At 42.3% G+C, this 24380-nt stretch overlaps 1 protein-coding gene across 1 annotated transcript in view; it reads left to right on the top strand.

Annotated features, from left to right (window-relative positions):
- Positions 1 to 24380, top strand: part of LRRC1 (leucine rich repeat containing 1) — a 462254-nt gene that overhangs the window by 370804 nt on the left and 67070 nt on the right. The gene's annotated exons all lie outside the window — the stretch shown is intronic.

Below are 24380 nucleotides of genomic sequence, written 5' to 3'. Positions count from 1 at the left end.
GGAGCCTGATTTCAGGGATAAGTTGCATATTAAAGTGGAAGATCCAGCAATTTCGGCTTGACTCTTTAGAACTCTTGGGTGAATGTAATCTGGGCCAGGGATTTGGTAACATTTAGTTTATCAATGGCTGCCAGAACTTCTTCCTTGTCTATCACTATCTTCGCTGGTTCTCGGATTAGCCTCCTAAGAAGCTTGGTTCCAGGTGCAGGAATGTTCCTCACCTCCTCTTGAGTGAAGACAGATGCAAAGAATTCATTCAGCTTCTCTGCAATCTCCTGCCATCTTTTTTAGCACACCCTTTGTTCCTTTGTCATCTAGCGGGCCTACCGGCTGCTATGGCTTCCTGCTTTTGATGTACTTGAAGAACTGTTTGTTGCTGGTCTTGATGTTACGCGGCCATGCGTTCCCTCATAATCCTTTTGCCTCCCTTACAGCTAACTTGCTTCTCTTTTTTGCCACCATTTGTGTTTCCCTCTCATATTCTTCATCAGCCAAACTGGACTTCCATTTTCTAAAAAAGACATTTTCTTTGTTCTGATAATTTCCTCAACCTCTCTTGTTAACCATGGTGGCTTTCTTTTTTGGACTAGATTGCTGCCTTTTTTCTAACCCGATGGAACACATTCCAGCTGAGCTTTTATTACTGTGTTTTTTAAAATAACCTCCAAGCATCCTGGACAGTTTTGACTCTCGTTTTCCTTTCAGCTTCCTGCACTATCCCCTCATCTTTGAGAAATTTCCCTTTCTGAAGGCGAGATGTAACTACATTAGTAGTTGCCACTTGTTAAGCATGCTGAGATACTGAATCTGACAGCATTGTGGTGGCTGTTCCCTATCGGCTCAACAACACTGACTTCCTGCACCAGGTCCTGGGTCCCACATAGAATTAGATCTAAGATCACCTCCCTGGTTGGTTCCAATAGAACCATGCTGCTCTAAGCCACAGTCATTTAGCATATCCAGGAATGCTCTCTCCTTACTTACTATGACCTGAACATGCATTTTTCCAGTTTATATGGGGATAGTTAAAATCACCCATTACCACCACATTTTTGTTTTTTGTTGGCCTCTCTAATTTCTTTTCCATCTCAGAATCCTCTTGTGCACTTTGGTCAGGGGGCGATAATATATTCCTAATATTAAACTGTCCTTCACACCTGGTATTGATATCCACAGTGATTCTGTAGGGAACCAGCTCCCCTTGCCATTGTCTATTTTTATGTGATACTATGCTCTCTTTGATGTAAGGGCAACTCCACCCCAATCGCCCTGTGCTATCCTTCCCAAAGAGCCTGTAGCCTGGTATAACAGCATCCCACTGGTTCTCCTCATTCCACCATGTCTCTGTAATGCCCACTATATCAAAGTCCTCCTTCAAAACTCTGTACTCTAGCTCCCCATTTTAGGTGAATGCTTCTACTATTAGCATAGAGACACCTGTATACCCTGTCTCTGTCCTTAACCTGGGATTTATGTGCTTTACCCTCAAGTCTTTTTGCAGACACTATCCCTTGTCACATGCACATTGCTATGTTCCTCGCGTAATGCGTGGTTGATTTAGAAAAACCTCCTCTCTGTCTGCATCCCCATAGATACTGTATTCGGACGAAGTCACCTCAGCTCTGTAGGCTTTCCCCAGGGATCAGTTTAAAAGCTGTTCTGCCACCTTTTTAATGTTGGTAGCCAGCAACCTGGTTCCTCTTTGGTTAAGATGAAGCCTGTCCCGTTTGTACAGGTCTACCTTGTCCCAAAAGGTTCCCCAGTTCTGACAAATCTGAAACCCTCTGCCTTACACCACCTTCTCATCCCACTTTGAGACCCTGTATCTCCGGCTTGCCCTAGCTTCAAGCCCTGCTTGGCGTGGAATGGGTAGCATTTCTGAGAATGCCACCTTGGAGGTCCTGGACTTCAACCTTTTCCCTAGCAGCCTAAATTTAGCTTCCAGAACCTCCTGGCTACATTTCCCAATGTCGTTGGTGCCAATGTGGACCACAACTGCTGACTCCATCCCAGCACTGTCTAAAAGCCTATCTAGACGAAGCGTGACATCCGCAACCTTCGCACCAGGCAGGCAAGTCACCATGCGGTCATCACGCCTCTCACAAACCCAACTCTCTACATTTCTAATGATCGAATCACCCACTACAAGGAGCCCCCCACCTGCCCGAGGGGTATCCTCAGTGCGAGAGGATAGCTGATCACCAGTTAAGGAAGGGATCCCATCTAAGGGAGCATCTTCCCCCACAGACTGGCACCCTCCATCCCCAAGGCCTTCATTCTCCATGACATCTGAAGAGATGTCACCTTGGGAGTGGGACCCGGCTGTTAGGTCCCTGAAAGCCTCGTCTGTCACCCTCTCTGCCTCTTTCAGCTTCTCCAGGTCAGCCACCTTGGCTTCAAGAGAACGCACACGTTCCTTGAGTGCCAGGAGCTCATTGCAGCGAGGGCACACCCACGACTTCTGTCCTAGTGGCAGATAGTCATACATGTGACACTCAGTGCAAAACACTGGAAAGCCCCCATCCCCCTGCTGGCTTTCTGCCTTCATATCTGATTTGTTTAGATATTTAAATATTACGCTTTTAGTCACTGCCCCCCTGTAGCTATCTGCACGTACTATCTGTCAAATATGTCCTTATTAATTTAAAAAAACAAAAAAATTAAATTAAAATTGAATTAAAATTGCGGCGCGCGCCGCTGGTTCCAGAGACTGAACTAAAGCCCCACCTCTCAGGACAAAAGCCCCACCTCTAGGACAAAGAGGAACAAGAGATGAACTCTGTTAACCCCTGTTAAGCCCCACCTTCCAGATTCAGCAGCCTTACAAGGAGAAAAAGAGATAACCCCTGTTAAAATACACTGTTTTAAAAGCTGTGGCTTTGAGAAAAGCCCTCCAAAATGAACACCAGCAGGTCCCTCTGCTCTTCCTGGCCAAGTCTCTTCTGCTGCTACTCCTCTCTGCTGGTTCCAGAGACTGAACTAAAGCCCCACCTCTCAGGACAAAAGCCCCACCTCTAGGACAAAGAGGAACAAGAGATGAACTCTGTTAACCCCTGTTAAGCCCCACCTTCCAGATTCAGCAGCCTTACAAGGAGAAAAAGAGATAACCCCTGTTAAAATACACTGTTTTAAAAGCTGTGGCTTTGAGAAAAGCCCTCCAAAATGAACACCAGCAGGTCCCTCTGCTCTTCCTGGCCAAGTCTCTTCTGCTGCTACTCCTCTCTGCTGGTTCCAGAGACCGAACTAAAGCCCCACCTCTCAGGACAAAAGCCCCACCTCTAGGACAAAGAGGAACAAGAGATGAACTCTGTTAACCCCTGTTAAGCCCCACCTTCCAGATTCAGCAGCCTTACAAGGAGAAAAAGAGATAACCCCTGTTAAAATACACTGTTTTAAAAGCTGTGGCTTTGAGAAAAGCCCTCCAAAATGAACACCAGCAGGTCCCTCTGCTCTTCCTGGCCAAGTCTCTTCTGCTGCTACTCCTCTCTGCTGGTTCCAGAGACTGAACTAAAGCCCCACCTCTCAGGACAAAAGCCCCACCTCTAGGACAAAGAGGAACAAGAGATGAACTCTGTTAACCCCTGTTAAGCCCCACCTTCCAGATTCAGCAGCCTTACAAGGAGAAAAAGAGATAACCCCTGTTAAAATACACTGTTTTAAAAGCTGTGGCTTTGAGAAAAGCCCTCCAAAATGAACACCAGCAGGTCCCTCTGCTCTTCCTGGCCAAGTCTCTTCTGCTGATACTCCTCTCTGCTGGTTACAGAGACTGAACTAACGGCACACCTCTTAGGACAAAAGCCCCACCTCTAGGACAAAGAGGAACAAGAGATGAACTCTGTTAACCCCTGTTAAGCCCCACCTTCCAGATTCAGCAGCCTTACAAGGAGAAAAAGAGATAACCCCTGTTAAAATACACTGTTTTAAAAGCTGTGGCTTTGAGAAAAGCCCTCCAAAATGAACACCAGCAGGTCCCTCTGCTCTTCCTGGCCAAGTCTCTTCTGCTGCTACTCCTCTCTGCTGGTTCCAGAGACTGAGGTGCCCTCAGGTGTTTGGTTTTGCCCTCAGGTGTTTGGTTTTATTTTTGAGGGAAACCTCTGTAACAGTCTAAAAGTCTGTCCTCCAGTACGGTGAACCTCAGTCTTGGGAGGCCCAGCTCCTGTGGCAGAGAAGCCAGATTTTGGGAGTGTGGGAGAGGGAGGCTGTTATGCCTGAATCCCACTGGGCGTAGGCTGGGTGTTTTATTTTGTGGTGAGGTACAGCAGACTGAAGTTTATTTTGAAGAGGGAGTGTGAAACCTCCACAGTAACGTTTTAAGAAACATCTTTTTATGAAGTAAAAACTGGAGTGTAGTGACACCTGCGAGTGCTCATACATTGTGTAACTGAAGTAACATCTTAAGTGAAGTAAAGTGCCTGAAATCGTTAAGCTGAAAACCATCTTTATCTGTAACCGTTAAGCTAAAAACAAACTCTCTCTAAAACCAACTAGCGTTAACCCTCTCAAAGTTACCTGAGAAGCCTCTGTTAGCCAGCAAATAAAGTCTTCAGTTTTTGTTCATCTTATAAACCGCTCCAGGTTATTATTTGTCTGTCTGTGTCTGTGTGTTCCCCAAACAAAAGGGAGGTGGTGGCCGTTTAAAATCAGTTTTTGTGGGCATTTATATTTTGGTGGCAGCGCAGTATAATAGGCCCTCTCGTTACACATGTCCTTTATGAGGAAGTGTTTCCCAATTGATTTGTCAGTCTCAGCATGGTTTCGTTTTTATATGCCACCTGGAGACTGGCAACTGTACACAACCTTTTCTGGACTTCCCCAGCCCATTTCCCCAGTGTTAATAGCCTAGAGTTCCCAGCTGCACTGTGGGAAAGGGTAACTCAGGTATAATTATGAGAATGTAGTCATTTGGGGATGTAGCCATTTGGGGAAGAGAGATTAAATTGGGAAGACAGTAAATGGGAAAAGGTTTACTTCTCCCTTCTTTGATAGTACCATAACCATTTTAAAAATGCAAATCATGGACCTCCCATCATGATCCCTTAGTACTAACTTTATTAGATGGATTCATTCTGTATAGGAAACTCTTTAGGAAACAAGCTCGTAACGAGCCTTTGATGAAACCACAGCTTGTACAGAGAACCTCTTTTCTTGTACTGAAATTACTTCACATTATGAAAGAAAGAATATACTGATTATCCTGTTTCACAATCTATGTCTCCTAATTGGACTGACACTTCTCTCTGTCGTAATAATTAAAAAGGATGTTTCATATTATGGTGCCTGAGGTTTTTTATGGGGAGTTTCACTGGCAAATTAGTTCATTAATGTAACTTTTATAGCATTCATCTGGTTAATAGAACAGAGAGGTAGTAGTAGCTGCTGTTCATTGAAGGGAGTAAGTAAGCAGCATCATTCAAGTAATTCATGCTAGTCTTAAATCTTTTTGGCATACAGATTTACCTTATACCAAGTCAGATCAACCTCTTTTATCTACTCTGACTAGCAGTAGCTCTCCAAGAACTCAGGAACTCAGGCAAAGGAAGTTCATTTATACCATCTGCTGTCTTAACTGGAAGTAAGACAGAAACTGGGCATTTCTGCATGCAAAACATTAACTCTCTTGTAGCATACTCCTGCCATGTGTAATGTTTTTCATAGGAAATCATTGTGTGAGAGATGATAGAAGTTTAAATTAGAATCAGACCCATGGAATTAGTTCTGTGTTGGCCCAGCCAATTTGTACGTCGCTGTTACCCTAAGTAGGCAATCTCCACTTTTAGTGAGGGGAATTAGCCACGGAGACAGCTAGCAAGATGGGGTAACTGAAATCTATAACTTATGTTAACTGGGAGGAAAACTCTGAAATAAACAGGCCATTGTAAAATTAACAAGAATGTTATTAATACAAATAATGAAAAAACATAATAGCATATTTTTAATATTAGAACACACACAAACACATTCAAGGCCTGCAAGAGATCATTATAAGGAAAAGAGGAGAAAGTTGGATGGGGTTTCAGGTATGTGTGATAGTTATTAGTCTGGCAGAGGGGATGTCTAATGAATGCAGCACTAAAGAGGGAAATGGCCAGCTTTTCTAGAACAAAAGGGAAAAGCCCACACAGCAATAGGTGTGTGTACACAGATCCAACACCCACCCACACATGTACATTAAATGGTCAAATATTTATACCTGAAAATGGGTCCTGAGACAGTATTTGGAGGGCAACAGGTATATTTACAATATATAATCCTGTGAAGCAGAGCAACGAGCAGAAATGTAGATTGTGTGGCATGTTAAATATGAATAGTTATCTTTCAAAAGACCAGTCGTTTTTCCTCATAAACATAAAGAGAATTTTATTTCTGACCAAGAGAGAAAAATAAACAGTATGTATATATTAACAAAGTATTGCATATACATAGTTTCATTCATGGCTCATTGTTTGTTACAATTTTGGTTGTGATAGTAAGCTTATACAGTATCTTAGTCAAAAGCAATTTTACATAGCATTGGTTAGCAGTACACAGAGAACATCTTTTTCTCAGTCAATCAGGGAGCAGAAGAAGAACTACCAACGTTTTTTTAACTGTTATCTTTAGAATGTTTGTAGAGGTATCCCAGCATTCCTTGTTGCTGGTGCTGCTGCTGCATGTAAGCAAGGCTGAAAATGCCAACATCCCTTCTCAGACTTGCATGCATGAACTCATGAGTCCAAGTCTGCTGCATAGATTCTCCAATCTGTCTGTTGGTAGAGGCTTGGTTAGCACATCTGCTAACCAAGTATTTCAATTAATTCTTGAACCTTTTGTTTTTGATTGAGTAAATAAGCTCCATTTCTTGTCTTTCAATTTGTATTCCTAAATAATAGATTACATTTTCTAACACTTTTATCTCTACTTCTTTACTTAAACATTGGACAGTTTCTTTGTAACCTTTCTCATTCTCTGTAGCAACAATTAGATCATCTACATAAGTTAATAGGTAAGAAAGATGTTCTCCTTTATTTCTAAAGTATAAACATTGATCTGCTTCACCTTGCTTAAATCCTTGATCGATTCCATTTAGTTTTTCATTCCATGCTCTTGCCGCCTGTCTAAGTCCATACAGACCTTTACTCAGTTTACAAACAAGGTGTGCTTGCTTTTGCCAATGAAACTTGGAAGTTGTTCCATGTATAGTTCTTCTGTAATCTCTCCGTGAACAAATGCTGTTTTAACATCAAGATGTTTTACTTCCATTTTCTTAGATGAGGCAATACTTAACAACATTTTTATTGTGCTATACTTTACAACTGGTGCAAATGTTTCATAAAAATCTCCAATTTTTGGAAAAAATCTTTTGCTACTAATCTTGCTTTGTATCTTTCAACATTTCCTTCTGCATCTTGTTTTGCTGTGAACACCCACTTACATCCAATTGCTTTCTTGTTGGGTGGTAGTTTTACTAAGGTTCACGTTTGGTTCTTGTGCAGTGCCTCAATTTCTTCTTGTGCTGCCTTTCTCCATTTTGTGGCTTCCGCAGCTGGCATTTGCTCAACTTCTTTTCAACTTGTTGGCTCTTTCAGCAATATTGACTTTGCCATGTAGGACAGTTGTGGTGCTGGTATTCCTTTATTACTGCGTGAGGAGCGTCTGGGTTGGTCAGGAATTTGGTTTGTTCTTTGAACCTCCTCTGCTTCATCATCTGTGGTTTCTTCATCTCTGTCCCCTTCTTTTACTGTACTTCTGTCACTTTCTGTGGTATCTCGTTCTCTTTGATCAGGGTCACTGTTCATTATACTTGGAATTATCAGCCTTTTCTCTGGTTCTGTTATTAGTTCTTGTGATTGATCAGGTTGCTTTCTTTCATCAAAACAGACCATATGTGTAACTGTGACTGCTGTGTTCTGATATTCAGAACTCTGTATCCCTTGCATCCTGGTGCATATCCAACAAAGATGGATGCTTCTGTTCTGGGATCTAGTTTTTGTCTTCTTTCTTTTGGCATATAAGAGTATGCTGTACTGCCAAATACTCTGATGTGTTTCATATCTGAGACTCTGAGACTGCATATTTTGGGATTCATTGTCTGCCTCTTAGGAATGTTACAGTATTGCACACAAACACTGTTTCAGTCCACAAATTTCCACTTCTGGCATGGTTTTCCCCTACTTGGAATGACATTGCAACCATCTTTTTTTTTCTAAACATCATAATAGAATGCAATATAAATATTACATTTCAAATTGGCATCTGTTTTTGCATAAATCTTGTCTTTAAAAATGAATAATGGGTATAAAATGCCATAAAAGTGAAACAAATGAATAAGTCATAAAAATAGGCAAAACATAAAATTTCATATAAAAATGTATTGCTACAGCAACTGTATCACTTGTGTGTCGCAAGATCTGAACTGTCTACCCATCTGTGACTAGGTATAATGCAAAGTGCTAGTTCTTACCTTTAGTCCCAAACTGCATGTTGCCCTCCCTCCAGTTGCCCCACCTTGAAGTGGGCAGTGGTATGTCTACTGCTAAAGTAATTTGCTCTGGATCCCAGAAAACTGAATAACTACAATCCAGTCTCAAATGTTCTAAGCAAGGTGATTGAATGAATGATGGCTGGGCAACTTTAGGCATTTCCAACTGAAGTAGATTGTATGGTTCCATTCCAATCTGGTTTCAGGCCTGTTCATGGGACTAAAATGGTCTTGGTCACCCTAGTGGATGACATGAACCAGGAGATGGTTAGGAGCAGTGTGGAGACAATCAGCTTTATCATATGCTTCCAGGAGATCCTAGGATGCCATGGAAATCATGAACAGATGCCTGGAGGCAATTTTCAAATGAATGATGGCTAAGAAGGTGAAATTTTAAATCTTGATAAAATGGAGGTGCTACTGGACCGGGGTGGGGTTGACACAGGATTTGGGATAGCTCCTTTTTTGGATGGTTTGCAACCTCCCCCCCCCCATAACAGGTTCATACCTTGTGGTCTTGTTCCAACTACACTGGTTCCCAGTTTGCCTCTGGGTTCTAATTAAGGAGCTAGAGTTGACCTGCAAAGCCCTAAATGGCTTGGGGCCAGGATACCTAAATTATCACCTTTTCTTGTATGAATCTACCTGTCCATTCTTGTCATCTTGTCATCCTTCTTCAGAGACCCTCCCATTCTCTGAGGCTAGATGGGTGGTAACCCCAAAAAATGTCTTCTCAGTCATGGTGCCAAAAACATTGGAATCCCTTTACCAGGGAGATTTGTCTGATTCCCTGTATCATCATCTTTCACCTGCACATGAAGACTTTCTTGTTTTGTAATTCATATTGGTTTGTGTTTGCATGTCTATAGGTTTTCATAGAAATGCTTCAATGTTTTATATGTACTTTATTTTAAATGCTGCGTTCATGTTTTAAATGCTTTGATGTTCACTGCCGTGGAAATCCTGTTTGAGTGGAAAGGCAGCATGGAGATGTTGTAAATCATTAAACAAACCAACTCGGGCCACATGGTAAGTAAAAGTAACTATCACTGTGCATGTAATATTTTTGGTGGATGATCTTGAATGCCTTGCAGGGGGCAAAATTGCTGTATAGAATAAAACATTTTGACATTCTTAAAGGAAAAGCTTCACTAGGCCTCTTCCAATCAATACTGTTCTATATACAATATTAAATAAAGATCAGTAATAGCAAACCAAATCCAGAGTTCTTGAAGTACAGCTGAGAATATAGTTGCAAACTATTTCTGCGGGCTTCCTTTGATCCATTGTGCTATGAACATATTTTGTGAAGTGTGTTGTGCACAAATGGAAAGCAGCCTTTGATCCTAAGCTGCATAGCTTCTTAATAGCAGGATTTGGCAAGCAACACATTAGATATTACATCTGAGGGTAAGCCTTGGAGGGGAAATACTGCTCAGACAGAAAATACCGTGAAGCACAAATTAGTTTTGGGTGATATCTCAAGCATTCTTGACGTTGCACAAAACTTTTCAATCTTTGCTTGTGTTTTGGTTAGAATAAGGGGCATTTAGATTCCATGGTGTCAGACCCTTTCTGGAAGGAAAGCTTGGTTTTCACATTTCTACTGGAACTAAGACAGGTTTTATGGAGGGATATAAGCACATCACTACCAGAATTCAGACAAATTCCAGAAAGGGTCTGAGAGAAAGCAGCTACAATATGAATATAACTGCAATCACAAGTATATTAATTTAACTGCTATTTAAAGGGTTTGCACCACTTCAGCAGAACCAGATGTTAAAATGGTGCTTGTAAACAACCAGTTAAATTATATCAATCCTACCACCAGAACCGGTTGTTAAATTATTTTAATCCCACCATTGGCTTTAACCAAACTCTGTAACTTGCAACTGCTGGGTGTGATGAGATATGTGCCTTTAAGAGGGAGTTGATGGGCGGCATTAAGAAAAGCAGGAAAAGCAGAGACCTGTTGACCCTTCAGCAAGCAGCTGCAGGACAGGCAGTGAATGCCTCCTTGCATGGAAACAGAGTGTAGCTAAGACCCCCAAGGTAAGCATTCCATGTATAACGGACCTGAGTTGTGTTAACTGAAAACCTATCCAGTACGGTTTCTATCTCTGTCACAAATAACTGCAACAATAAAGAGGTCATGACAGTCCCCCAGTAAGCTTGATGGCTGAATGAATATTTCCCGTTGGACACTTTGACCAGCCACTAAGAGGCAGGGCAAGGAGCCAACATCTCTGAGAGCATGCCCTTCCCGACTGTCCTCCATGTCTTCCTTCAGGACTTGCTGAAAGTGTAACTGAAAATGGACTTGCTGTTCAGCTTCCCAGCTCCCTCACTCCCCACTCAACTCCTTCCTTTTAACATGGCTTCTCCCTACAGAGCCAGTGATGTGGAAGTTGAGTATAATTTTTTTTTCAGTGATGGATTTTTGTACATGAAGTTGCCTTGGACTGAGTCAAACCATTCGCCTCTCAAGTCAATGCTGTCTACACTGAGAGGCAGAAGCTCTTCAGGCTTGCAGGTAGAAACTACAAGATCTTTTTTGTCAGGAATGCTGGGGTCTGGTCCTGGCACCTTCTGGGTGGAAAGAAATTGTCTTCTACCCAATTAGGTACCTCTTGGTCGTTTCCCCACTGACCTCGACCAAAGGTTGCTGCGTGCTACTCCTGGGCTCTGCGCGGGGTCATCAAAAGGCTCCTTTTCGAGGAGTACCAGGAATGACGCTCACTGAGGGGGTGCGACAGCGGCAGCGTTGGGGCGGCTGCGCCCCTGTAATGGGGAGTGCCGGGGGACCCCGCGCTACTTGGGGAGAGTAGCGCGCAGCAGCAGGTAAGTGGGGAAATTACTCTTGTTATTTATAGCTAAGGGGGCAGTAAATAACCACAAGACTGCGGAGCAGTCCTGTGCCAGCCAAGTAGAGGCAACACTACACATTCAGCATTGTATGGTTCTGAATTGGCAAGCAGGACAAAGCTCTATGCTTGCTGCTGGTACTTGCGACTTAGCAGTTTCCTATGAAACCATACAAATGTGGCCAGTCCCTTTTCTTGTTCTGCTATCCAGTAATGCTCATGTTTCCTTGCAAAAGTCAGTCCCCAAAACTGCTGTATTTACTGGAAATATTGAATGTCTCATTAAGTCTGTTACCACTGCAGCAAACAGCCTCTGACCCAAGCAAGCTTTTGCATTTATGTTCTCCATTGCTCAAAACAGAACTGGCTCATATTGTGTTAAATATTGTGTTGCTCATGAGGCCATTGCTAGTGGGAGGTGTGACCCTGACACTTTGCTCCAGCAGAAGACCCATCCCGTACAGATAGTTGTGAGATGTGTGCATATGAACTGTTGGTTGACAGGCCACCAAGAAAGAAAGGATTACTATGCATTGCTTGTTATGATGATGTCCATGTTCACTGTAGCTTGAGTAAATAAAATGTTTTCTCTCTGCTGAAGTGTTTCTAACCTACACTCAACCAGCAGCTTTCCATGGTACCTACAGTTTTGTCCTTGCCCTTCAGTCCTTCCTGTTGCCAATGTAGTTTTTATAGAGCAGTCGCTAATTTTGAGGCCACAGTACACTTTCTGCTAAAAGCCTGCATCATGTTTAGTCAGTTAATATGAAGGGTAAACAGTTATGCACACTATTTAAATAACCAATGGAACTGTAGTCAAACTCCAGACCACTTCAAATGTTTTGTAAACTATTACTTACCACTGGCCTAACAAGATGCTGGATGTTTATTTGTTAAAAAGATAACCGTAAAAGTATCAGCTCAGTAAATAAAAGCCCAGAAGCATCAAACCACATACAAACTCAGAGCATAAAACACACACTACTCTAAATTATCTCTACTGCAGTCCCCAAGCTAGAAGCCAATTGTAAAAAAAAAAGATTTGTCCCTTAGTTAAAGGTCAGAGTAAAAAGAATTGTTTCATCCTAACACCTGAAAGAAAAAAAACACTGCAAGACAGAGGCCATGTTATAGGCCAGGTACATCACTGAAGAAGTCCTGTTTCTGGTTGGCATCCCTCTTACTTACACAGGCTGGGACACAGAGTTCAGGTCTTGCAAGGAATATGTCAAAGGCTTGCAGGCAGCTGGGGAGTTTTTGGTGTTTGCTGCCTCCCTGCACCTCCTGGACGTCCTCTGGAGGTGGTGCGGTAGCGCATCAGTGGCAATGTTCCCAGACTGCAGACTTGAGAATGGGGTTGAAAATGTGAGAATAATGTTGTCAAGCACGGCTGTCCCTTGGTGCTAACACAAAAGTATGCTATTTTTAAGCAAACAAAAAAGTAGGAAAATGCAACCACATGTTTTTAGAATCAAGGTTAGACTTCTAACTGAATGGAAGGTGTATTTAGATTTATCAAAAAAGTAAGTAGTTGTGTGGAGGTTCTTCCTTTTTCATAGAACCAGCCAGTCACAGTCCTCTTCCTTCTGAAAATGTGACGTATAGAGAACATTTGGCTGGATCACCAGCTTGGTGAGCAATTTTTAAAAAATTCACTGGAGCACAGAAACCAAGTCCCTTGAATGTGCTGAGAATGGTAGACACACTTTTCAAAAATTGGTACATTGCAAAAGTACCTAGAAGACGAGGAAAGATCATGCATTTTGGTAAGAAAGTCAATGCTTTATAGCTGCTATGAGCCACATGGTGATTTCAGCCCAATCCCATGTAGAGTTCCTCAATGGATTTAGCCTAGAGTAACCCTGCTTAGCATTTTGTTGCGGATCTTGCTCTGAGTTAGATTATTGGGTCATCCAGTTCAGCCTAATATGACTAGCAGCAGCTTCCTGGAGCTTTGGGAAATTAATCTTTGTTTCTGTGCTCCTTGTCTGTAAAATAAATAATGGTATTCTAGAAGCACAATTTCTTGGGTGTATGATGATGCACATGTGTGGCTGGTCCTGTAGTCTGCAGTTTGGCTTAATGTTTTGAGTCATCTAGGGTCATCTAGGTTTGTCAACTGGCCTCTGGGGAGGGAGGGTGTGGTGTGACAGAGCACTGTCACTTCTGTTTGTACCCAGAAGTGGTGTCGGGATGCTCTAGGAATCCCTCTGTCTGTATGGTAAAAACCACAGAGATTTGGAGGAAATCCTAAAGAGACTTAACACCACTTGGATGTACAACCAGAGATGATGTCATGCCCCCTCCCCTTGGCTCTTTTCAGAGCAAAGAAAGGCAGTGAGAGCTGGGGCCAGGAGATTGTCTAGACCCGTGGTGGCCAACCTATGGCACTCCAGATGTTCATGGACTACAAGTCTCATCATCCCCTGCCAGGACAGGAAAAAAGGTGTCTCAGGGAGGAACTCCTCAGAGCTTTTTTCCCAAGGCATCCTCAGGATTCTTTCTTTCAGGTCGAGCAATCTTTTTTGAAGTTGCTAAAATGTGGACTTTTTTTCTGAAGTTGTCAGCAAGTCATCTCCTATTTGGGGTGCAGAGCTCAGGGGCTGAGGAGACATCTTATTTTTCCCAACCATTAAAGCTCTCTTGCCAGTTTCCTCTGCTTCTCGCGCCTGACATTTTATGGTATTGCAGAGATTCTCCATGCCTGCAGCATTTTTCTTAAGGTTTCCCCAGGATGTTTGCTTTCAGGCTTCCCTGGCAGGTGCCTTTTCAACCTGAAGGGTACATGGTTGTACTCAGCTTGTCCTGCCAATTTTGGCAATACATCATTTCCCCTTTTTATTTTTGATGGGCTGTCTTCAAAGCCATAAAGATACAGTTTTAGAATCTATGCCAATTGTGTCTTCAAAGAAAGCTTATTGAAAAAAATTTAAAGGGGGAAATTATATATTGATGGAATTAGCAGGACAAGCTGAGAACAACCATGTACTTTTTGAGTTGAAAAGGCACCCAGCAGTGGAGCCTGCAGAGCAAACATCCCAGGTAACCTTAAGCAAATAGCTGCAGGCATGGATAATCCCTTCAGAACCATAAAATGCCAGGCACAATAGCTTTAAACTTGGGCAGGAAGAAATGGCAGATGTGGGGGGGGGGGAGCCTCTTTCTCCTCTGATGCCTTTTTTGTCTGTGCTGTCTGAACAAAAATGAGGAGGTGGATCCCCAGGAGATCTTATTTGCGCTACGCAGAATGGACCAATGTCCAATTGTATGCTGAATGAAGGTGGCTGTTTATTTCTGAGTGTTCATTTTCTGGTAATGTCATTTTGAAAAAAAAAACACATTTCTATGTGACAAATGAATAGGTGTTCGGGGAGGCTGGGTTGGATTTGGACACTACTAAAACAGTGCTGACCTCTAAAATATTCAACAAAAATTAGAAACACCACTTTGTACATTTATTATTGAACACTTTTGTTTCACATCAGTTGAGTTGGATTAGTTCCTAAACTGCACTGTTTGTTTTCAATTTAAACTGCGGGGGAAAAAATCAATGCAAGAACAAATTACACATTCATGATAAACTACACTTTGATGTTCACCAAACCCTGGTGCCAGTATACTTGCCACATGGCGTTGGTTTGCTGTCTGCCACATTTCCCATGTGCTGCTGATTTCATACTGTTCTGCTGTTTATGTCATTCATGAACATGCTGTTTTCAAAACAATTTTCAGAGTCTGGAGACTCCTGCTCACAATTTATGAACAGAGATACAATCAGAGGGCTGGCTGAGATCTCTGGCTTCAATATCATCCTTTGCCTGCTTCCAGTAGGAATCTGTAGCATGATCTACGAAACATTTCAAAAATGTCGAGAATGAGAAGGGCTGCCAAAGAGTGACAGCCTTTGTCTTGAAAGCCCCTCGCCCTAATCTCAGATGTTTTCAGGACTGGCTGGGTAATCCAGAGGCAAGAGAAAGCACTTTCAAGCATAGTGATGTTTTTCGTATGTGTATTATTCATAGTCCAAGGTGGCCAAGGATGATGCAGCTGCTGCTCATTCTGCTGCATCCAGACGGCTTTCCAGTGGCACAGGGAAGCAGAAAAAATGACCAACCCCTGCTGGAAAGTTCTCCATAGGACTAAATTTGGGTTGCATATATCTGAACCCTGGGTTGCAGCATTTCTGGCTGCAAAACCCAGGTGGAAGCTGACTAACGTCAGTTCCACCCTTAGCAATGCCCCACTAGAACTCGATCAGATGCCAGTGTAGTTTCATGGTACCCTTGATTTCTGGATTTTGTCCCAGTGGAGCTATGGAGCAGCTGGTTGCTAGCACCTCTGTCCCCTCTGCTGATGGGCCAGCAGAGAGGGCAAATGTGTTGCCACAGCCCTGCGCCGACTCCATGATTCAATTTGGTCCCCCCCCCCCCCATAGGATTAGTCTCTAGAACAAAATGGTATAAGAGAGGCTTGTCACTACCTTATCTCTCAAAGTTTGGCAAGGGTCTCTTCTCTGACATCACTCTGTTGTGCAAAATGAGAATGAGTTTTTAAACATCTTACTGGATCATGTAATTTTTATCATCTACATTGGGCAGAGGAGGAATGAGGAGAAACTGCGCCCCGGGTGCAGGCGTGCCCTGCGCCGTCTATGTGGAAAGGCTGCAAGTCATTTTTCCTCTGAGTGACATAATACTTCCTGTTCTCAGCTCCATTTTGCTTAACTTCTTCATGAGCCCCTGTAGATAGCAATAGCAATAGAGTGGTGGTGATTGGCACTTGTTTACATTTATAGCATGAGTCAAAGGATGTTTACTCAGAAGGAACTTTTAATTATTGGAAGTAAACATGCTATAGCATTCCACTCAGTTGCAGTTTGTTAGTCCGATGACTTATTTGTTTCATTCAAGCAATTTATTGCCTGACTTTTCTTCCCGCGAGGAACCCGAAGTGGCTCATAATAAACATACTTCGATATAACTGAACAAACAGTTTAGACAAAATACCATTCAGATAAACAATCAAAAAATTAAAAACAAATCCCACATCCTTGACTGCTTCTGGATCTACTTGACTTCTTGATTCTGAAACCCCGGGCTCAGAGCCCTTTGGCTGTTGCCTTTGGTCACATCCAGGCTTTCTACCTGTAGATAGGAAGGAAACAAATCTCCATTCTGATGTGAAATCTTGCTTTCACTTAACTCTTACCAGCTTGCAGGCTTCAAACTGCTAGAGGTAAAAGGGGAAAAGCGACTTTACAATAAAATCAAGCAATAAAAGCAACAAACAGGAATTTGTGCAATATCGTCTAAAAACATCTGACAGCTACATCTCCCTCCTCTTGTCTGAAAGCTTTCTTAAATGAAGCTTTGTCCAATCTGGTAAACATTAGGAAGATTGGTAAACATTAGGCAGGCTCCTTGGCTGTGGAGCTGAACAAACAGAATGTCACTGCAGATGGGCCCCAGGTCAAACATTATACTCATCATCCAGGCTTTGGGGAACAAAGGCAAATAATTCAGGGCTTTGTGTGCAGATTTCAGGTATAAGCAGAAAACAGAAAAGGAAGTCTTAACCTACTGACCTCACCTTATTTGCTTAGGCATCAGTATTTAGACATAATTACAGGCTTTCATTTTCTTCTTTTGAACTGTCTACCATGCACAGCTTCTAACGTCATTCAGATGTGGCTTATGATTTCTTTGCATGAATAAATGTTAAATGCTGCAAAGCGTTGTTTACCACTACAGTTATTTTGTCATTTGTTTCCTATTTTCAGTAGATGGAGAAGAGATTTTTTTTTAACCTGATGTGTCCAGGTTGTGTTTCTGTGGGTTTTTGCCATAAAGACGGACCGGGAGGGAGGAAAGTGGCTTTTACCAGACCTTAGAGTTTGGAGGAATTGCTGGAGTAGTGCAGTGATGCCTAGCATGACTTCTGGTTACTTCACTGACAACTCAATCCAGAGCTGTCAGGCGGGGGGGGGGGGGCAGGGATGGTGCCACTTTTGCACTGCTTTGCCCACTCCAAAGGGCTTTCCTGCTGCACGGGAAGCCTGAAAAAGTTTTTTAAATCTTCAATTTTTAATCTCCTATAGGCAAGATATACTATAAAAATGCTCTGCCCTGCCAAGATTCCACTGGCACACAAGGGCTGAATAAACAGTGGAGGCTGAATAAGGGTGGCCCCACCACCTGAAACACCTCCACCACTCTGATGCAGCTGGGCACAGTGTGGTACTGTTACCACTGCTGCTCGGGTAACATTAAGTGATTTCAGCTCAAGCAACGTAGTGAGGCACAGGAAGCTGGTGTTCTTCAAAGCAAAGTATTTTATTCGGAAACGGTGGTGACAACTCGGGCAGGAGAATCGCGCTCTTGTAGCCAAGCGCAAGAACTTTTATACACACATCAAAAGGGGCAAAGGGGCAGGTAAGGGGGCAGGTCCCTTACCAAATCCCAATAAAGAAACATCAATACAAAAGAAAGATACAGTTACAACTCTTGTAAATGGGACCACGAAATCTCGCTGTCAAGCGTCTTCCTGCGAGACTTTACAATGGTGCTGAAAGGAGAGCGGAGAAGGTCCATTCATAGAACTCGGTGGGCCTGCTACCGCACCCAGTTATCTCTGTTATCAGACGGGCTATTTCTTTCAGTTATGACCTGAGGCTCCCGCGCCTCAGTTCTGCAACAAAAGAAAGTTCAAACTGTCCAATGGTGGTCCCGACACATTTTCCAATGGCTGGGACATCTGGGTGCTGTCATCAGATTTAATTTGCAAAACCAAAGGGGTCTTTGTCTTTGCTGAGGAGTCGGCTGGGTGTTGGTCTAAGCTGAATTCCAAGGCTAACTTCCTTGTCCCGTAATATCAGCTTCTACAGGCTATTGCTTTTACTAACAAACACAAATATCAAAAATAACATTTTTAAACTGAAACATTAGAGAGGACCTTAAAGAGTACAAGCACATATACTTATAGGCAAGAATATCCTAAATTAACAATAACACAACCTTAAATCAACTGGAAAACCTAGCTAAAATATAAACCTAGACAATGGGCAGAGCAGAGTAGATTCGAAAACACTAAAGGGGTTTTCAGGCTATATGTCCTAAAAGGGGCAAAGGCAAAAGGGAAACCATGTAAAACATTGGCATAGTCTCATATATATATATATATGAGACTATGCCAATGTTTATACATTCCTGCCCATTACCCCTAGGATATAATATTTAGTGTTACTGAGCCACATTCTCTAATGGACCCTATTTTTAGCTATATATGTCCTTTGCAAGTCTTATGCAAAGGACATATATATATGTCCTTTGCAAGTCTTATGGAGGCTTCTGAACCACACAGGTCTCTGTGTCCTGACCTGGAGCCAGTGTAGTCAGATAACTCAACTCAGGAAAATATTTTGGCTATTTTCCTGGCGGTAACAGTACCATTGGTGAAGAGCTTGGCACCGCAGCTGGACATCCCAGGGGCCCGCAGTGGCTGTGAACTGGTGCATTTGCCCCTCTGTGGGTGTAAGTGCCCCAAGGAAGACAAATCCATTGGTGTAAGCCTGTGCCACCTCCAGAGAGGGATTCAGCTCTCCTCTCTGTATTAGACTGCCCAAGTTACATCTTGCCCCGTCCCAAACATTCCCTGTGTGGCCTCAGTGGCAGAAGGGGAGTCTTCCTATTGCCCAAGCCCATGTGCCTTGTCTGCACTAAGCACCTCAGACTAAATTGATGAAGGATCTCTGGGTGATATCTGGAAATACAAACTACCTGAGGGTTCCTTTTTGGGTGAAAAGACAAAGCCAAGGACTTTGTGTGAATATCGACAAATTTGCTGGCTGGTTTCAGTATCATCTTTGTATTGCTGGAAGTCCTGGCACATGGAAGAGTTTCCAGTCACACAATCCCCCAGCTCCTGTAGTCTTTCAGTCCTGAATGTTACCATCTCATTTTCTATTGTGTAAATTAGGTCTCAGCACTATGCCTGACTAATGTATTCTTTCCCTAGGCACTTCAAGAAACTGAGGGTGAAATTACTCCTGGTATGGTGTGAACAGGTAGGATAAGAGCAGCTGAGCCTTTGTAATTGGATGCCTCATATGGATGGGTGATCACTGGCAGAATGATTAGGCAGCAAGAAAAGGAAAAAGAAGTAGAAACGAGGAGGAAGTAGTTGGGCCGGCACTTTCTGGTTGTCCATTCCCCTCATTCATCACTCTTCTGTCATGTTCTCTACTCTGTTCTCCATTGTAGAAGGACTAAATCCACAAAGATTTGCAGGGAGGATCTTACTTTCCCCGTATCCCTTCCCACACTTTTATCTCTTTCCTTCTTCCTGGAAACCCCCATATTCTCATTTTCCTCTGCTTCTTTCTCTCCCTCTCATTCATCAAACAACCTACCTTTTGTCTGCCACAAATCACCGGTTATATTGATTTTTATTCACTTTCTCCACAACATCTTACTCAAAACAGCTTACATAATTCTGCTCTCCTTCATTTTATCCTCACCACATCTGTAAAGAGCGCCCAGTGAGCTTCCCACACAGCAGAGAGTGGGGATTTTGAAGACCTGAGAGCCTCCTATTCCTTGAGAATTCTAACCATTTCACTGCATTAGCTTTTAAAATTAGTAGGTGGCTGCTTTTAATTTGGAACTTTCAAGGGGGGGGTACCAAGTAGCCAGAGTATAAGTTCCAGAAACATACAGAAGGATTATTGAGGGTAACCAAATCACTCCATGGATTTAGCCCTGGACATGTACAAAGAAGGAGTTCTTCTATAAGATCAAAATGTCTCCCATGAACACGGCAGAGCCAAGGTGTGACGGCTGGATAGTTTACTTTACTCTGAAATACAGCTACATACAGCTGGAGTACTGCACTACACTATGGAAGTAATCTTCCGTAATGATTTTCCTCGCCACCACTTCTGTATCAATCCACACTTTTCTCTCCTGATGCTGAGGGACCAAAACAGATCACCACCGCTTTTATCTATATCCGTTTCCCATCCTCACTGCATGGTTCCTGTAAAGTTGGTTATGAGACTGGCCCAAGTATGTGAGACTGGCCCAAATTCAATCAGGAAACTTACATGGCAATTAGAACCGGGATCTCCCAGATCCTAGACTGATACTCTAGCCACACACAAAAACACATGTAGAGGAGGAATAATCATGAGCACATTGTCTGTACCTCCATATACATGCTGTCACCACCATGTGAACACACAGTATACACATGCTCTGTCCCTATGAAAGCTGGGTTTTTAAAAATAAAACATTCCCAATTACAGGAGTGTGCATAATTACCTATGCCCAGAGACTCCGTATTCATGAGCCAGAAGTCACTCAGTGGGAAGGGCCAGCACCCTTTTGTCCCCTTCCATCCATGTCTCTTTACTTTAATTTCTGTAATGTCATCTGTTGAGGGTATTATGACATCGTAAATATGAGTGAACACAAACTATGAGCAAATAAATGAACCATTTTGGAAGAAGTGCTGAAAATCTATTTTAAGAGACATGTCTTTTTTCAGCATAGCAGAGAATGTTGTGGACAATAATTGCAGTTTTAGTCTAGCAGAATATTACTCCTAACCTGGACAATTACGGCACCACTAAAAAATCTGTTATGTCTATCATTGCTTATGCAGTTGAATAAGCAACTGTTTCACATGAAAAACAATAATATATGAAGAACATTTCTTCACATCTGAATTAAGTCTGTTCTTCAGATAAAAAGGAATCAGCTCAAAGATAATAAGGAATTTGTGCACACCAGATGTTACTCATAGGTTTATCTCTCTTTTTTAATTAACTTCCACATGTATGCATCACAAGGATGCCAGGGTCAGGTTGCAAACTGTTTCAATAGATATATTCATTATAAAACAATTAGTGTCTGTTGCACCCAAAATGTGTCTCATCGTATTTAGAGGAAGCTTTTTTATGATTTCTGATCTGTGAGTAATGTGTATTCAAGCAGAAAATAAAAATAGAGGGAACAAACATGAAACAGCTCTCCAACACTGGCAAGTTGTACAGTTTTCTGAAGTAATGGTATAAATCCAACTTTAGAGAAGTGGGCTGGCAACACTTTATAGGTTTTGTGATCCCTAAGTAATTGTATCACTTGAAAATGTACCCAAGCAGTCCATCCAATGAAAAAGGAACTGGGTATGGTTGGAACTCAGGGGATGCAATAAAAAATGATGAATGAATTATTGCAAAGATCTAGGGACTGTGAAACTCTTTCCTGGAGCCCTGTTTAGACTTCATACCCTCCGTAACAGCCTGACAAACTGCTGTTGGCAACGAAGGCAAGGTTTAAAAGCTGTGTGTTATTTGACAGGTGTGGGTGGGTAATTTTTCAAACAGAAAGTCCAAAATCTGGTTGGGCAAGGTAAAGGTCCTTACCTAGTCAACACACGCAACACAGCTGTATCTTAACCGCATACTTTAATCCATCTTGAGTTCTGTGTCACTTTGCATTACATTTTTTTAGACGTCTCATGAGTGTAGCTAAAAATGTAAGGTGTAAACATGGAACATACAGGTTTACAATGGAATTGTGATGGCTTGCAGCTCCTTGACTTTTTATTTCTACTTATTTATTTTACAAAAATCATATTCAACTTGTCTGTTCTCACAAGGGCAACCAGGTGGCCAACAAATTAAAACAAACAAAATAAAATCACATTTAAAAGCCATTAAAACCAACCAAAAAGTAAACCAACACATCATTAAAACAATTGAAACCAGAACCAACATAATACAAACACCTACAATCAACAATCAAAACACTGGGCAGGAAGAATCACTGAGGAAAAGGCAATTAAAACACTGGACAGGGAATCACTGAGGAAAAGGCAATTAAAACAATTAAAACACTGGGCAGGATTTTATTATATACTTCTTTATAATCACTGAGGAAAGGAAAACAAGACATTGGTATAAGGGAATCACTGAGGAAAAGGCAAACAAGTCACTGATATAACTTGAAAATGTATCCAAATGCCCCAATCAATGGAATGGGAGCACCACATGTAACAAAAAAAAAATTCCACCCATTGGAGGAAGATGGCAATAGAAGAGGACAAACAAATCTCCCTGGGGAGAGAGTTCCAGAGTTTTGGTCCCAGTTCCAGAGTTTGGTCCCTGAGAAGGCTCTCTGCCAGGTTGCCACCCACCTAATTTCAGAAGGCAGGTTAATAAGTGCTCAGGCAGGTTAATAAGGGAGTAGCCAGTCCTTTAGGTATGCCAGTCCCAAACCATACAGAGCTCTAAAGGTGACTAGCACCTTGATTTGTGCCCCAAAACATATCGGGATCCAGTGCAGATGGGTCAAGACTGGAGTGGGTTGTAGGGATCAAACTGCTACAATGATATAGACTAGAGTGATATTGTCCCCCTCCAGTCAACATTCTGGGAGCAGCATTATTCAATAATTGATTTGTTTGAACAGTTCTCAAGGACAGCTTTATGCAGAGTACATTTCAATAACATTAATCTAGATTACTTTGTTCTTAAATTACTTTCAATCATTATTACAATCATAAATTACTTGCAACAATTATTAATTGATTGAATTTGACTTTAAGTGCCAGAACTAGTCTGTACCAGTCCCCTAACACACACACACACAAACGCACACGCACGCACACACACACACACACACCACAAGTTGCAATCTGCCACTTTCACTATAGATTGGCTTGGAAAATTCAGTCATAGGAGAAACTTTGAAATTAACAGTAAGGGGAAAAAATACCTGGTTTGAATTCATGAATTAATTTAACTTAGGAGATGGGACTAAGGAGATGGGACTACCCTTTTGAGGGTCTATAACTTTTGACTCCCTGAACCAAACTGCACCCAAGTTGGGGGGTGCCATAATGACAGTCTCCAGATGATACTCTGAAATTTTTGTGCTGATACATCCAAAAATGCACCCCCTGCAGGAACATCCCAGAAATCTGCCCAAGAATCTTTGTTCTGCATTGAGTTTTCTGCATTGCTGTCAATGGGGGTTGCAGGTTGGGGGGGGGGGAATTTCTGAAGGCACAGTCTCAAAACTTTCAGGGTCTCATCAGGAGACTGCCCTAATGATACCCCCCAGGTTTGGTGCAGTTTGGTTCAGGGGGGCCAAAGTTATGGACCCTCAAAACTGTAGCCCCCATCTCCTATTAGCTCCCATTGGAAACAATGGGGGATGGGGCACCCCCTCTGGGTGTCCATAACTTTGGACTCCCTGAACCAAAACTCACCAAACTTGGGTGAGCATAAGGAGCATAAGGACAGTCTCCTGATGATACGCTGAAATTTTGGTGCTGCTAGCCTAAAAACTGTGCCCCCTGCAGGCCAAAAATGGAAAACCACTAAAAATACCCAAAAATGAACCCTGCATTTTGATGCCCCTCACAAGGTGGTGCCCTGGGCAGCTGCCCACCTTGTCCAATGGGCATTACGCCCCTGCTGTGAGGGTATATAAAGAACATCAGAGAGCATTAATGCGGAATTCTTAGCACTCATATCAAACTACTGTTCCTAGGATTTAGTGTGGGTGGTAGTAGTTAAACTATTACAGAACCAGCACTAATTAGTAATATAGACATTCCCCCTCCTTATCTTTGTCTTTTTACTTCCTTTTCTTTTTTAGAAAATAGAAAAAATATAATGGGGTCATTGGTGTGACCAACTACAGGACAGCTCATAAACCATTTGTGAAACCACCTAGTTGAAAACCAAATTATTAGTTATACTTGCTGCTAGTTTTGCCAAAAAGGAGAAGCTTACCTTTCTCCAGATTTAAAGGCTTGATGACAGTTTTCCAGGGCTGATGCAAAAAAGGCAACAAACAGATATGAACAATCAAGACAAAATGTAATATTAAGAAGAATCCCCACTGTACTGCCTGAAATCACAGCTTCCAATGGGAAAGAAAATGTTCAAATCCTTCCATTCAGTCCTGGTTATTGACCTGTCGTGTGTACAACTTTCAAGTTATTGGACATATAACTTAAGAAAATGATGCAGAAGATATAGTAAAGTT

This window comes from Sphaerodactylus townsendi, linkage group LG01 (assembly GCF_021028975.2).
Source record: "Sphaerodactylus townsendi isolate TG3544 linkage group LG01, MPM_Stown_v2.3, whole genome shotgun sequence".
NCBI classification, from domain to species: Eukaryota; Metazoa; Chordata; class Lepidosauria; order Squamata; family Sphaerodactylidae; genus Sphaerodactylus; species Sphaerodactylus townsendi.
This window is presented reverse-complemented; position numbering and strand designations above follow the sequence as displayed.